Genomic DNA, 16,618 nt, shown 5'->3' with positions numbered 1-16,618 from the left:
ACGTCATTTATGGCTAGGAAGCAATAAAACCTCTCCCCCCATTCAGTTCAGAAATTCACCACAGAGATGTTGCAAGTAGAGAGAGCCAGGAAAAGAGTGAGTGTAAAATACTTTTAAAACCAGACATCACATCTCTCTGTAGTGGTGGATAACCGCAATAATTTTCCTTTCCTTCACAGAGCACGAGGGATATCGTACTCATGAGAATTACACCTCAGTCCTTCAAATGCTCCTTACCCTATTATGCAGCCTAATCAGAGATGATCTTTGCTGGAACCAGTGAGTTGCAGAGAGCCACTGGGCATTACTGTGGAATGCGGGGGCAAAGGGAAGTCCTGCTTCGTATTTGGCTTTAAAAATTGTATGGCCTGCAGGGTGTAATGTGCCTGGCTTGGGCTGTGGTGACATGGAAGTTCATACAGCTTCTCTTGTACTGGGGTGTTCAGATTGGGCACCGATGAGGACCTTGCCTTCTCCCCTCCTCTCCTTCCTACCCCGTTCTGGTGTGGAGCCTTTCATGGTCTCTGAGGATTGCCAGCTCTGGTGACGTGAGGAGATGGCTCTCCTGGAGCACTGCACTGCTGGGAATATTGGGGAGGGGGAAAGGGCTAAGCCTTTCCCAGCTAAAGGAAAGAATCCAGTATGTAATACAAAATCTGGGATAGCACTTCTGAGCTTCCATTTCAGTGCAGCTGTGTTTAAGGTCTCAGTGACTGTTCTCCTCAGCTTTTGGCAAAGGCTCATTGCTGATGCTTTTAAGTGTATTTGTGCACAGAAAGTTACAGGCTGGCTTTTCTCTACTGGCCTTAGGTGTGTGCTGAAGATCCTCCAATACCTTTTGGAAAGAGGAAGGAGCATCTGAGTCCATAGCTCATGGAGAGGAGTTCTCAAAGCAAGTCTAATAGGTTGTTGCCATCTTGTGAGGAGGCTTTTTTCCTTTTAATCTATCGGAGGTGAAGTGTTGAGTAAGGGGGAGTGCAGCTTATAAGGAGTCACTGATACATTTCCATCTCAAGTATAAAAAAAAAGTATCTTGAAGAATTTTAATGAGTAGGAACAACTTATGAGACAAGAAAATTTAAAATAGTTTCCCTAAGTCTATCCCGTGCTTCCTGGGAATGTTACTAAAATTGCAATGTATTTTCCTATGGATTTTAGTGGCTGCAGGTGACTATGGGGTACTGTGACATAACAAATAATTGCTGTTTCTCTTTGAGACCCAGGTGGGAATGTTCTTCAGATTGTGCTCCTTTCAAAAGGAGTCTTCAGCCTGTTAGAAAAACTGGTTGGTGCTCGGATAACATAAGTTTTGCAGTTTTCTCTGTGTCACCTTGTTCCAAGTTACTGGGATAACTGTAGCCTTAGAGTTGTCTGCTTTATGGATGGTCAAATAATGTGATCATTAAAAATGCTGGGGGCAGAGGTTGGCTGATGTTTGTTTAATTGAATCCCATGGTAGAATCTGGAAAATCCTCAGCAGGAACGGTTGCCATTCAGGGCACTTAAGAGTACTGAAATAGGTCAAATAATTTGAGCATGGTCTTCCTGAATCTGGTGGAGCTTTAGGGTTTGGTGCACAGTGACTTTAAACCACTTTTTCAGTTTCATGATGCTAAACATGCTAAATCTATTCCTGTGCAGTGAAACATAAACTCGAGGCCCTAACAGGTGAGATAGCTACTACTGGGTCTGGTATTTTTGAATTATAATAAGCTAGTTTCTGCAGTGCTTTAGCATTTTCCTTCACATCCAATTTAAGGGGGAAAAAAATAAAAAAAAGGTAAAATATAAAGGAGGACAATTTTCCCCTCATTTAAAACAATTCTGTTCCTGAATGAGATGGATGGCACAAGTCATTGATGTACATGAACCCAGAATTATGTGCCACTGCTGCTGAGTTTGCACTGCAAGCTGAAAAGGAAACAGATATTCCTGGTTAGAGAGATGGGAATTTCCCAGTGCGCACATAGTGCCAGTGGGTGCCAGGAAGAGCAGAAGATCTTTAACGCACAGGAGGGATTTAATGACTTAATGAACCTGTTGTACTGAATCAGTGAGAGGTTTTAGAAAAACATGCTGACTTCTGGCAAGAACTGCTTATTTACTGGACTTCACTTATTTTATGGGCTATAATGGCCATTACTTTCAGGTTATATATGAGGATAATTACCAGAACTTCAGTGAAGTAGCCGCCTCTTTGTTTTCTGGGAAAATTCATGTATATGCGGAAAAAAATGTTCATTTATATACATAATTTCCCTCAGAATACCCAAAAGCCTGAAGATATGTTCTCCCTCCAAGTGTTCTCCATCTTCAAATTTAGTTTCACAACATATACTGTGGGTATGTACTGTGGGTTATACCATCCAGAAGATTAATAATTATAATTGTGAGAAAAAAAATATTCTTTTTCTCTGAGACTGTAGGGAGACAGTCTGTTTATTGGCTAGAACAAAGACTTGGCACGCTTGTATTATAATACTTTGCCATTATTCACTTTGTTAAAGAAGTGCAAACTATTTTTTGTTTTTTGCTTTTCATGTGTCATATATGTTAAGAACTTCGCATTGAAAGAGAAGTGAGTGTACTGGAGACTCTCATAAAACCTGCAGATGCTAATGGAAATGGTGGGTGTGGAAAGGCAAAATTAAGCAGCTCAGAGCTTATAGGAGTGAAAATCCTGGCTTAGGTATTTAGACTATGATGTTATCCTGCAGTGTAAACCACTTACAGGACAGGAATATGTAACATTTACTATCCAGATCTGAGTGTTATGGGAACCTATGGCCATTCTTACAGTTATCTACATGGTGAAGACTGAATATAAAAGTCTGCAAAGTAAGGCAAAAGAATTTTCAGATACCATAAAGGCCAGGCCCAACTGATCTCCAACAACGTCTTAGCATTAATAAAGCTGCATATAAAAATGGGTTTGAAATTTTGCACATCCTCCTCTTGCATAAGGCAGAATAGATTCCTCATGTCCAGTCGGGCTGCGACAATTTATGGCATCTGGCAGCTCAGCTATACACATTTTAAGTGTATAGAATCAGAAGGGAATATTATTTTAAAAACATGAAAAGCATGGTTTTCAGAGAAAAGGAAGCAAAAATTATGTATTACAAAAAACTCAGACATGCCTCAGTTTCAGTTTGAGAAACCTGGCCTATATTCCTTAAGCGGTTTGCAACCACAGGCCAACTTCCAAGGGGAACACCCAGCTCCCCATGGGGAAGGATTTATGATTTTATTCAGGATGTATGAAATGCGATGATTTTGGCTGGAGTTCAGGAAACAGAAGAGGGGGGCAGCGTCTACATGCATTTACACCCCTTTCAGTCTGCTTGTTGTCAATGAAGTTTTAATGACAATGAACAAAGGCAGAACGTGGGCTGCAGAATGGGAACCGTGTGCTTTGTAAAAATGGCCAAAAAGAAAAAAAAAAGCAAGGAAACAAATTGCTGACCCTTTTGTGAGCAGAAGCTGCTGGTGCTGGCAGAGCTTTGAAAAACAAGGCTGCAGCTGAAAACAACAGCGGATTCCAAGAGCCCCCATTAGGGACCTTTCTTCCAGACCCTGAGTTCTTGTTCTCTCTGACCTACTGAAATGATCTGTTACAATACATTTGTGAACTCAACCTTTGGAAATAGATGAAGTCGACTGTGTTTCCAAAACTCACGGACGTGCAGTCAAGTAGCTGTGTTCCTGGAATATGCAGGAACTTTTCATCCCCTGAGCTGTTGCATGGATGGACATCTATGCATTTTGAGGGAAGCTGTTTGACATGGGATTTTTAAACCTGAGAAAAGTTCATGGTACCCAGTCAGTTGAAGGAAATTCTTCCCACCGTTCCTTCTCACTGATAGTTTAGTGTTGTTTAACACACGGTAATTTTCATTTAACGAAAGCAGTGTGCATGGGGAGAATCACTATCTAAAAGAAGCAGTTGCTGAGTCAGATCCCTGGCTTGCATCCATTGCCTTGCACCACGAGAGCACGAGGGAATTTCTCGGTACCGCTGAGCCACGGGAGCCTGGCCGCACCAGCACCCTCTCACTGTGCCTTTCGCAGGGGAGCATGCCTGGGACATAGCTGGGGTTGGGCAGGAGGGAGTCTTCAACCATTTGTGAACTCTGGCAAACCCCAACTGCTGAAACAGCCCTTGGGAGGAGGACGTTGCAGCTGAACGCGATTTTGAACAGTCTGAAGCAGCTCCGTGCAGCTGAGCGGGGTCCCAGCAGGCCCCTGCGTGGGATGGAAAGTCCGGAGACTCTTGCACATTCTTGTTGCTGCACTCAGGTCTTGCTGCAGGAGCTGGAGCTGGAGTATCTGCACTGAAATGCACTGTCAGTAGCTTTGAAAGAGAGACACAGGCTTTGCCTGGTGGGAGTAAGACCCCTGCCTATCATCTAAACATATCTGCATTTTGTAAGCAAGGCAATAACTTAATAAAACACTGGAAGTAACAGGTATTGCCTGGGAGGCTGAAAGTGAGAAGTGAACTAGTGAGCTGGCTTCCACCTGGGATCTGCAAGAGCCTTGAGGTCATCGACAAAGATGTCTTGACTTGAAACTGTAAACTTTCTTTGGGATATTCTATGCACTGGAATAATCAAGTATAGAATGATTTATTAGTAGTTTATGCAGATAGAAGAGTCACTCCAAAGGGAGACAAATTTGCCATTGAAATAGGTTTCTTTGTGATGGAAATAAAAATAAAATGCTTGGCTTGTTACATATCAAGACATAGATTGAAATCTTCTACATGACCTTGGAGACAGAGAGAGGGTTCATACCCACTACAGATGTATAAAGTTAGCTATCATTAAATTTTTCACATAGTATCAAAGACGTGTGCATTATGTATCTCCCCACTGATCAACAAAAAGCTTTCATAGCCTTGAATTAATTAAAAAACAACAACAATGCAGCATCATGCCCATATGAAACCAGAAAATCACCACTAGAAATGTTAGCCACAACAAATTAAAAATCTGAGAGTCTCACCGTACTAAGCTCCTCATGTTTTTCTTCCTCTTCATGTAGTGATATTCCTAAATACATGGTAAAACACTAAAACATAATTACAGAGTAGATACTTGACTGGAAAACTTCCCCTCACCTGTAATATGCATCCAACTGTTTTGTTAATATTGCAATTCAGATACAATTTAAAATCAGCAGAGAAAGTTATTCCAGAACCTGCACCAGAAGGTCACAAACTCCCCTTGAAAGCATTGATACTTCCTTTTGTTGGCTCTTATGTATCTGATTACAAATTACTAAATCCTCCTGCTATTTGAGAACTTTTAGATTCTAATCAGTACTTTGATGAATGTACAGCACAATAATGCAGATGAGTGATGTCACCCTTTAAACATACAGCAGCATGCATGGACGTAAAACCAGAGAAACCATTCAAAAGCTCTGGCACCTCTGTGATCTGGGATCTCCCTTTGTAATCCATCCTGACTGTAAATTGTTGCCTAACAACTTGACGTTCTTAAAATGTCTAATTAAACATTGAAAAAGAAATCACAAAAATACAAAATGTTCTGCTTAAATTGTGAAGAGTTGCCTTTATGTTGATATAATAGAATGAAAATCCGGGATAAGGAAATGTTGCAGATGTTGACTTGGATAAATAAGAAGGAAACATGAGTAAGTTGAACAATGTCAGAAGCATTAAAGATCTTTTCTTTAGCAATTAGGAATTAGTTAACTTTCTAACATTTTGTGCTACAGTGTAAGAGACTGTTTATTAAATTAAGTAGAGATAAATATTACAGACTTTTTTCATGTAATGACATGTAAAGTAATGAAAGGAAAACAATGTAGCCAGGTGTCAATAGATAAGCAAAGAAACCTTAAAAGGTAGGATGTTTTCATAAAATATAATGAAACCAAATTGTTGAAGTAGAACTCATAATGTAAAGTATAATCTGTGTCATTTTTCTACTGCAGATGACATGGTCCTGTTCTTTTAGTTTGTTTAACACACTTATATTCAGTATTTTCATTGAGTGTGAAAACTCCATAGGACTAGTCTTAGTAAAACTATTAAAACCTGCACTGAGGAGATGTGAGGATGGTGCTAAGAATTTATAAAGGGGAAGAAATGCGGAGATCTGTCTCTCTGATACCCGTTCAACAGCAACTGGGAAAGGATAATGCCTGTTCAGTTCCATACAGTCTTTATAATTCTTTGCCTGTGTGGTTTTACACTATGATATCAATATTCTTTTAATGTGGATTAGGAAGGAGTGACCTTGCCTTATTTTAAAACATGCACCATTAAACTAGGATAATTGGGGAATTTCCTGTAAAAAGAACTTTCCTGCCACCTCACACTATGTCTGGGTAGTTGTGTGTGTCGTTCTTCTGAGACTGCCCAAGAAAAGGAAATGTAAACCAGAGCATATTTACCTTAAGTTTTCCTATACTTTGCACCTGTGTAGTGCAAAGAAACCTCTCTTCAGAGGTGCTGCAACCTGAAAGCAGATACCTTTTAGTAGTCTTCCTCCTTTTCTCTGCCAGGGACTTCTGACACTCCCAGCCCTTTAGGCTGGGGCACCTGAAGTAAGTTCAGGAAAAGGACTTTTTGTAGAAGTTGTTTGAGTAATTTAACTATTCTTTCTCTCTCTTAGGTAATCCATGCTGCTGATCGGTTGTAAATGGGATTAAGCAATCTGCTGTGCTTGTATCAAACTGGTGGTTGAAATAGTGTAAAAATACTAAACCGCTTGTGAATCTGCCACCAGAAGTGAACAGATATTTGATGATTCTAGCTGTGGTGATAGTTATTCATTCCTTGTATTTTGTTTTCAGCTCAAGAACTATAAACCAACCTCTTCACTCCAGTCTTGGAAATTAAATCTATATCCCTTTATTTTTCTATCCTCTTCTTTCTAAGTGTGTATATATACATTTATACAACTGCAGTTGTCTGTGCTGTTTTATCTGGGAAACCCCTGTACAAATCTACTGCTTTTCTCCACAGAAACAGGTTTTTCTTGCAGTGTCACTTTGATTATGGTGGGGTGCTGTCTTTTCAACACTTAAGCATGTTGTGTCACCACATGGTTAACATTTAAAGCTTCTTTTAGCAGTGAAAGTCAGTCTTACTTAGATACTTGTTCCCTTGTTGATTTTAATATGGGAAGTCACCATCCTTTAACTGGACAAATTTATTTCAAGTGAGCTTGAAATGAACATGGGTTGTAGCACTGTATCAATTCATATCATTCCCCCTCCTTCCTCTTCTCCCATCATGTCTAATACATCTGATGCACTTTAAAAGATCCTGGGCATAAGATAAGCTGTCAGAAGTCTCTAGTTGTTTTGAAAGAGATCAGGGAGTCTGAAACACTGGAAGGGGTCACCTTGAATCTGTGTTGAGTATGAGAAAGGCAGGCATGCCAGCCCAGATGGTCTTTCTTTATACTTTTTATGCTATAAAGAGGGGCATTACTGCTGCTTGGAATGAAGGGGTTTTATGATCAAGAGCAGAAGAAAAGGATTTAGAATTGTTAATATACTGCTTGAGTGCTTAGCCATTTATATTTACAGTAATTGCTTCTGGGAAAAAAAAAACTCTTTCTCCTGCCAACATGTAGGAAAAATAAAGGCTGATTGAATTAAGTCTGGGAACCAGTTTGATTAGAAACTGAAACAAATCTCCTAGGACTCTAGAAACCTAGTTCATTTGTGGCATTCCTTCCATACTCTGATGGGCTCTAATGCTTGATACCGAATGATAAGAAAAGCTTGTTTCTGAAAACAGCTGTTGTGGGTTTGGTAGCTTGGAACCGTGTTTTGAGAGCTGAATGTAAACCATAAATAAGTGGAAATGCAGGCAAGTGAGATTGTTCCTCCCGATAGGATTGGAACCAATGGTCATTGTTTCAAAAATGTTCACAGAAAGGTAATAGAATTACACCTTTCACTTTTGGAAAGAGCAGTGAGTCATACTGTGTAAAAGGTCTGCAATGTGAAATGATGTGTACACCAGGCACCTGGAGGTACCACAGATCAGCATTTTGGTATTTGCTGTTTACTGAACTATAGCCCAGTGCCATTATGCTGGGATGATGTTGATACTGCTTCAGAATCAGAAGAAATGAAAACATTTCTGTTCTATGCTCATGTTAAGGTAACTCAGGCTTCAAATACCCGAAAAATCATGACCCTGTTTTCTAACTTTTCCATCACTCATTAAAACTTGTAAGGGACAGTTGGAGCTCTTCACCTTTAGCATTGTTCCAAGAGGAAACTTGAAAATGGTTTTCTTGAGGCACTTTGTGGGGCACAACTTGGGAGCTGAGAGCAACAAAATCCTTTGGTTGTGAGATGCAGCAGTGAGATTCACTTCCCTGCTTTCCTGCTCCTATTCTTTCCAGTCATCACAGCTAAATTAGGTCTGAACTCCTTGGGCCATCCCTGACGTAACCCACAGGCCTAAGACTTGTGGGTCGCAGTCCCAGAACAAACTTTGTGGTTTTGCATATTTTTAAACAGAAAAATTATTTTTTTCCTTTATTGTTAGTTGGAGAGATCATGTTTTTAAAAAGAAGTTGCTTAATACCAGATAAATTTCTCTGTTTTGCAGGTAGCTCTTTGAAAATGACAAATTAACAATGATTATAATTTTATTCAATGTATAATTATCTATTATTTACAGAATAAAGAGTAAATAGTGGAAGTAAAGATCATACCATAACCTGCAGTATGTGAAGTGCTAGAGAAGAGAACTTTTTTATGTGGCCACTTCTTTCATCACTCAGAAATGGGGGGAAAATATTTCTAAAATACAGCATGGACTGAATTTCATGCAGCAGCACAACAACTCATTAATACTGACTTACTTTTTAAAATATTTAAACACCTGGTTTTTGGTATCAGCTAATCATAGCAGAGACTTGTTAAATGAAATTGTTATTGGATTATTTTTTTAACTTTTGGCATATTATATGTCAGGAATGAACAATGTAAAATTAGCCCACATTTTGGAAAACAGGTTTTCACCCACTTCGGTGTGCGATGGAGTGATATTTGATAATTTTGCAACAGTTGTAAAATGCAATTTTTTGGAGAAAAACATGGAAAGCGTTGAGTGCGTAAGGTGTACAGTGGCAGTTTGCATTACACAAATTTTGTGCAAATAGAAATTAAAAAACCCCATGTGGTGTAACCTGGAAGTGTAATGCATAGAAACTGTACGTGTTGTTCTGAAAAAACCCTTTTATAACCTTGCTTCCTTAGAACAAACTCATCCTGTTCTACCAGGATGATACAATGAAGCCAGTTCTATCTTCTCCCTTAGCAACACAAAACTTTACAAAAAAACAAAGAGGTAGTTGGAAGCATTTGAATTACGAATGTTTCCAAATCATTAAACAAACAAATATTAAATTTATTAATGATATTCAAGAAGTAGATGCAATAAAAAGTTGATGAATTAACAGATTCAGATGAAGGTTACGTGACATTTACCAGACATTTTGGTGACACAAATCTGTGGACCAGATGGGAGGGTTAGGGAGAAGATGGTGATACAAAGCCGATGATTCAATACATTCTTGCACATTTTCTGTGGTTTCTGTTTTGTTTGGTTGTATTTGATGGGATCTGCTGGACGGCTCCACACTCACTTGGACACTGTGCCCAGCGCATTCCTGGGCGCACTTGTGATTTTATGGCTGTTGGTTAAAACCTGTAGAATACCCCATCTCCTTAAAAGAGCCCAAATAATTTTTAAAAGGTTTTGTGGACATGATTTCGGTCTCAGCCTTAAGAAAAAGAAGGGATTCATTTAACGCTGGAGACTGAGGAGGAAAAAAGGAGGCTGAGAAAAAGATGGACAGGAAGGCAGTGGAAAGGTAGGCAAGGGAAAGTGGCAGAAAGCATCAGGTTTAGACATATGGAAAAATGAGCATAAATGGAAAAAACAATGCAGTAAAGACGTATTGGTCTTCTTTGCTTTAAATGCCCTTTAAGCAGAGCAGTCAACAGGCAGACAATTATACCACCAGGCACTTTAGATTACATTAAGGTACAAGGCAGGCTTTGCTCTCCATGGTTTATGATATCCTTTGAACCCTCTGAAAGGATAAATGATATAATTTGTGATGTGACTCATACAGGAAAGCAGATAATCAGTGGTGTGCCATAATACAAGTGAGAAAATGACAAAATAACAGTCAAAGAGTGCTTACATTGTGTTCCTTTTATCTTCTAATATTGTTTATCATCTTAGTATTATCATTATTATTTGCTAATGTTATCATAGCACCTAATGACAAAAATTCAAGGCTTGGAGCCAGGATGCCAGACAAAACATCCTAATGCTCATGGCAGTTTCTTCCTTTGTTGGTTATTAAACTGTTTCTGTGAATGAAAATAATGATAACAGCAAGGAGAAATGTACGCCACGCTGAGACCAATTTCCTGCCACACCATGAGTGATGCAAATAAACTGCCTTCTGCAGCTGAAATGATGCTCCTGGATGGAGGGAACCTGAATGAGGACTGACAAGTGTGGCTGGAGTGACCTGAATTGTGCTGTTAGCACCGAGAAGACAGATGCCTGATTTAGTTCTTCAGGCTGCACAGCTTCCTACTGAAAAGTTGAAAATGAAGAAAATAGGTCTGGCAGGGCTGGGAGGTATTCGGACTGAGGTTTCAGTATTGACTTTCTGTGGGGATATCAGTTTTATAGCAAATATAAAAATTTTCTAGCTTACCATCTGTATCTGTGCTTTGCTTCCTGTGTTTTTATTTATTAAATTAAGCTAAAGGGCACCAGAGCAAACCCCTGATGAAAATGAAGTGCCCTGTTTTTTCCAAGAAATGAATAATAATTCAAAAACAGGCTATCATCCACAGTTTTATGGAGAGCCTTGAGCTATGCTATGTGTCATATTTTTCTAAAACCCTCTTGTTAACAGTTCTGTAGGCAGACTTGAGTACTCCAAGAATTAGCTAATGTTACACCAGTAAAAATGTCCCTTGGAAAAGACAGATATAAGGAACATTTCTACTGGGGATTGCATTTGGTCATGTTTTTTCCATTAGATCATGCTTCTGTGGAGTTCCTCGGCTCTTATTGGAAGATCCTGCTGGTTCTTGGACTGTGATGCAGAATGTCCCTTACGTTCATTAGTAGCTTATGTTGGAAGCAGAGGGTTTCTGAGCCCTTCAGCCGTAATTCAACAACATTAGTCTAAGGCAGGAAAGCGAAAATTTATTTACTGAAAGTAAAATATTTGTTTTGGCCGAAATGCAATTTTTGGCACCAGTACTGACGTCTTTTAGGTCAAATTTTGGTAGTAGGCTTGTAAGCCTGGGATTACAAACACAGGAGAATTTAATAAAAATTTGGTCCTGTCTCATTCCTCTTGGTGTAAATCCAGAATATTTTACTGAAATCTATTGCCATCTGACTAAACTTTCTGTTTCTAGGGTCTGCCAGTGTACACAGCAGTTGGTGTTACCAGCCCAAAGTATGTGGATATTTAGATTTTCTCATTATTATAGAAAGCAAAAAAAAAAAAAAAAGCCAATCCACTTTATAAGTAACCAGGTAACATAAACTCATGTTACTGATGTGACAATTATCTGATTTATGAAGTATGATTAATGGTAGCAAAAATAATGCAAAAACGAACTCCTGAGGGAAGTGAGTATTGCTGTCCCTTTTCTGCAGACAAACCGAATCCAAGAGGTTAAATAGGCTGTGTAGCACTTCCATGTAAGATGGAAATGAAAGATGTGCAGACTAATGATGAATTGTGTTATTTGTGAACTTTTAGATTAAACTTCACTGTGCTTATACTTTACAACTTGTGGAAGTAATCAAACCAAGACCGAGTCCTTCCCATCCCTGCAAGATAAAACTCCTCTATGTGCCTCACATATTAGTTTAGCAAATAACCTTTGCTTCATTGCTCTAAAAAAAATTTAAATTTCTCTTTGTATGTATTGGAATTTTTTTCCTTTGTTTTCTAGTATCTTCATGCTTCCAAGAGGACAGCTGTTCCCAAGAGCCATACAGTTCCTGTAAATTTGTCCTTATATCTTGCCTTTGACAGCTCAGAGAAGATATTAATGGTAAGTTTGGAGTCCCTAAAAGTTGTTTCTGTGTTTTCCAGGAGACTGTGTAGGCAATCAGTGCTGATATTTCACACAGTGGTCACCTGCTGGAGAGGTGTGACTGTCTGGGGATGCTGGGCCATGCAGAGCTCTTGTCACTCTGCAGAACTGGTGCTCTTATCCAGAGAATTAACACAAATTTTACTTGCTCCAAAGTTTCACTTCTCTTCTGAGTGTCCCAGAATCTCCAGTTTTGGTTCCCTAAATTGAGACTTTGAAAATGGGAGTCAGATACTTAGACTTAACACAATAAAGTTGCTGTGGAGGCTCTGAGCATGCTGCACTGATAATGTCAGGCACCCCAAAGCAGATGCTTCGAGCTCAGTGGTAGGTGTCTGGATTTAGCAGCTAAGCCTAAGGGTTCTGCTTTACACTTTTAGATCCGGCCTATGCTTTTCCATGTCAGAAATTATTTAGGCAGCTATTAGTCTTGCAACAAATTGCAGTGGAAAGATCAACAGAGCATGGAGAAGCTCTGTTTACAAGATACCAGGGACCACTTGCATAACAAACCTGTCAATGATTTGTAAAGTGTACAGGCACAGTACTGTGGAAAGTCTCACTCAGAACAATTGGTTACTCATTACTGTGTTGTTTCAGTGATCTTCTCATCTTACTGGATGTGCTGGACAGCAGGAAGGCCTGCCCATCTCTTTAGTACCTGATGATCCTTGGACAACTTTGTTGCCCTCTCTGTAAATGAATGTCAGCTTTCCTACAGAAGTATAGGACTGCCTAGTGATGTACAGTGCCTGTTTTATTTGAATGTTCTCTGGGAAACAGTTTAGAGAGCATCCATATCAAACAATTCCTGCGCTGCAGTATTTGTACCTCGAAGAGCTAGGTCAAGGGTTTTGGATCAAAGCCTAGCTGAGACTGCATACATCATGGGGCCCAGGGAGAGAAGCATTAAATTTCTTGCTTAAAATTGGCTGTTAAATGCAAATGCATCATCCTTTGTGTTATATAAAATCTGAGATGAGTGTTCTGTGTTTTCTTGAGGCAGTAAACTGTTGAACAGATTCTCCTCCATTTCAAGGTCTTTCCATCAGGCTCTTGATGAATGCATTAAACTATATATTCATTATAGGTGATGAAAAGTATATAACCTTTCCGGAAAGGAAGTGGGTCTGCTCCATAAATAAATCTAGTTTTGTAAATTAAAGATGTGCTAGAATGAAGTACTTGAGTCCTACAGTGCTGAAACTCGAGCAAGGCAAATGTTGTAATGGCAGCTTTGGGAAGGAGAGTACTCACAGTGGAATGGATGAACCTTATGAAGTGCCCTGATGGTCTAAAAATTCAGGCTGTGCTGGATTAGGGGAAGAAGTTCCAAAGCCAAGGTCCCTTGTGGAGGAAGATCTGCCAGAGTTTCTCTTTTGCTGTATATTAAGGTCTGAGCATGACCTCAGATGGAAAGCACCGCACTACTCCACTGACAGAGGCCTTATGAGTAGGAAAGTTCTGACTATATTCTAAGAGGTCATCTCTTAATGATCTGTGTCCTTTTAGGAGATCAGAGGGCAGGAACTCATAGAACACTCTCCCTAGTTTCTTGCTTCATTTAATACTGGCTCCATTGCTTTTATGTATTGTTTGGAGCTCCTCATAACTGTGAAAATTGGCTCCAACATTGAACCATTGTAGTAGTCCAAGGAAGAACTAATGAGTCAATGAGTTCCACATATTCCTTTTGGCCAGAAACATGAAAAAATGCATGGGCTTTCTCACTGTAGTTTTCAGGTCAACTACTGTCAGGTGGCAACAAAGTACTTAACCAGATTCATACCTAGTAATGTCAGGTGAGAAGCAGCAGGAAGAAGGTCAGGTATAGCCTTTGCCATATCTTGTAGGTGATTTTCCTGATATGCCAGTACAACTTTGGCTTTCTGTGGATTATATTTCATATATTTCCTTAACCAGTGACTTCAAAAAAGCCCAACTAATTTACTTCCATTATCAAGATTTCAACACTTCAGTGTTGGTTATTTTTTGTTTTATTTTTTCCACCAACCTTCTTTCAAATGAACTACGAAGTTTTGCATACTTTGGTTCTAAATGTAAGTGCACTGCACACATTTGTCCAAGGCACAATTCTCTGACCTTTTTCTCAGTTGCAGCTTGCTTCTGGTATCATTGTCAGATTTGTTGGCAGAGGGAATTAGCCACAATTGGTGTCCTCCACAGCACTTGCTATAGCAGTTGGATGCCAATGAAGAATGTTTTATAGCAATGGCAGCGTTACAGCATCTCAGGGGTTTTGCTTAATGATTGGACACATTCCATGTTAGGATACAAATGTAATCTGTGTTTGTGGAAAAACAAACATCCCAGTTAAGACTAGAGCAAATCCTCCCCAGTACTTACTGAGACCAAGGTATGAGCCAGGTCAAGTGTGGAGAAATAAATATTGACCTCATATAACGGTTCATATGAAAGCTGTGCTGTGTTAAATCTGTAGCTGTTTTGCACTGGAGTACCAACTAATGACACAGCCAACTTAAATCTATTGAGTACTACCATATTTTTTTAAAGTTGGCACTCTCCCTCCCCACTCCCAGTAACTCCATTTTGATCTCATGGAACTGATTCTGCTCTAAATGAAGCTCTCAGGAGCCTTGCAAAGCTACTGTAGACAAAGGGTCTACAGTCAGTCACTTACCAGACACAATGTACTTTTTAAATGGTCTAATGGAACCTCAAAATAAGAGCCACATTTTTAAATTCTAGCATGACAAGTCATGTGCACCCACAAATCATGCTGTTGTCATCAAGGTCTTTAAAAAAACATATTTCTTGGAGAAAAAGTAAATTAATGCAGTTAAATAAAGCGCATTACAGGAGATGGAGAGAAAAATCCACAGAGGGGAAATTAGTGCCCTGCTTATTAGTACCTTTTAGAATCTCTCTTCTGTGCTTGAAATATTAAATAGCAGGCTGGAAAAAATGTAATCTTCCTGCAGGAATGTATTGCTTCCTTCAACATAAATATTAGTCTCTTAACATGCAAGTTTGTCACTGCTTGAATTGTACTCATATTGTGGTGCAAGCAAATGCTTCGTGCTATTGAAAGAGTTTTCCTTAATAAAATGCAGAGGCTAGAATGTTAAATCTTTTGAAGTTGCTGCTAAACATGTAATATTTAGCTTGAGAAGCAATAGTGAGGAAATGAACATGATAAGAGCTCATTCAGTAACAGGCCTAAATTGATTATTTCCTTCCTTATGTAAACTTATCAGTCAGCCCTTTGGGCTCACTTCCGAATACCAGCTCAGCACAAGAGTCTTATCACAAGGAAATGGAATGTAAAAGCCCTGACAATTTTGATAAGGCACGTACTTTAGTTATGATCCTATCTCCCCCCTCCTCCCTTTTAAATAATTCATCTGCACTAAAAGGGGAGATGCCCTCCCTCTAACTTTTGTATAAATAAAAATTGGTGCTGTTATAGCCGGAGTAAGCCCTGGTTATTTATTGTGCTGGTTTCTCAAAATATTCTTAGGGAAGGAGACTAGAAGATATATTGACAATTACGAGCAGCTTTGGAATGGAGTGGCATAGTGTTCTGAATAGATTATTTCTGAGTTTTTAGAAAGACTCATATGAGTTTTGGAGACAAACTAAAGATTCTCAGTAGGGTGGATACTGTTGGAAACTTAAGACTCTCTGGTTTTATCTGCCACTTGTTTATTTGCCACCTTTACCCATCCATGATGCCGTGGGTCTCACATCTCCTTGTGATGGCAGAACCCAGACTGCATAAAGATCCAACAGCCCACAGTACAAAAGTCAGACATGCAAACTGAAAAACCTACTACTCCAACACCAAACCACACACTCAAACACACATGAGGCAAAAGAATACTAACAACCAAGCTCCACCCACCAGCCACAACAACCTTAAACTTCACAGTTTTAGAAGTCAAAAAACCAGCAATGCAGCCCGAAATACAAATTTAACTTCATTCATTTGTCCCAGTAAAGTAATAATTTAAAAATATACGTAACAAGTTTTGTTGTTCATCGCATGCCAGGACAGCAAGGCCTGATAAAAGGACTCAAATGACAGTACTGTTTTTGTTTGAGATGTGGTGACATGCTCCTCAAGCAAATGTTATAGAAAGCAAATCCATGACCCAGTAAAATACACTCCAGACCATCAAAGCAGTTCTACAGCTTGATGAAATCCACTCATTTCTAGCAAGAATAACCTAAAACTCTTCAGAGAAAAAAAAAAAAGGTGTGGTGGAATTCAGAAAGAATGTTTTTTAAGCAAACAGTGACATACCAAAGCTGAGTGTAACTTTTCCAGCGAAACTTAAAACTAAGCCAAACTTACCTGATTCATTTTTTCTGCAGAAACTCAAATTTTGAGTCACTTTATGCAAATTAGGGAAAAGTCATGACTGAGGCTGGATTGACATATGATTTGGATTGGCTACTTATCTAAACCTTCTCTCAGGAATAA

General features: G+C 39.2%; 1 long non-coding RNA gene across 1 annotated transcript in view; it reads left to right on the top strand.

The window, feature by feature from the left end:
• Nucleotides 1-12,013: 12,013 nt before the first annotated feature.
• LOC113970762 overlaps nt 12,014-16,618 on the top strand; it is a 76,586-nt gene continuing 71,981 nt past the window's right edge. Inside the window, exon 1 of the long non-coding RNA XR_003535320.1 lies at nt 12,014-12,108. This is a non-coding gene — a long non-coding RNA (uncharacterized LOC113970762). The remainder of the gene's footprint in view (nt 12,109-16,618) is intronic.

The sequence above is a fragment of the Neopelma chrysocephalum genome, unplaced genomic scaffold (assembly GCF_003984885.1).
Source record: "Neopelma chrysocephalum unplaced genomic scaffold, ASM398488v2 Primary Assembly neopelma1_79, whole genome shotgun sequence".
NCBI classification, from domain to species: Eukaryota; Metazoa; Chordata; class Aves; order Passeriformes; family Pipridae; genus Neopelma; species Neopelma chrysocephalum.
Note: the sequence above shows the minus strand (reverse complement) of the source record. Positions and strands in the feature narration are given on the sequence as shown.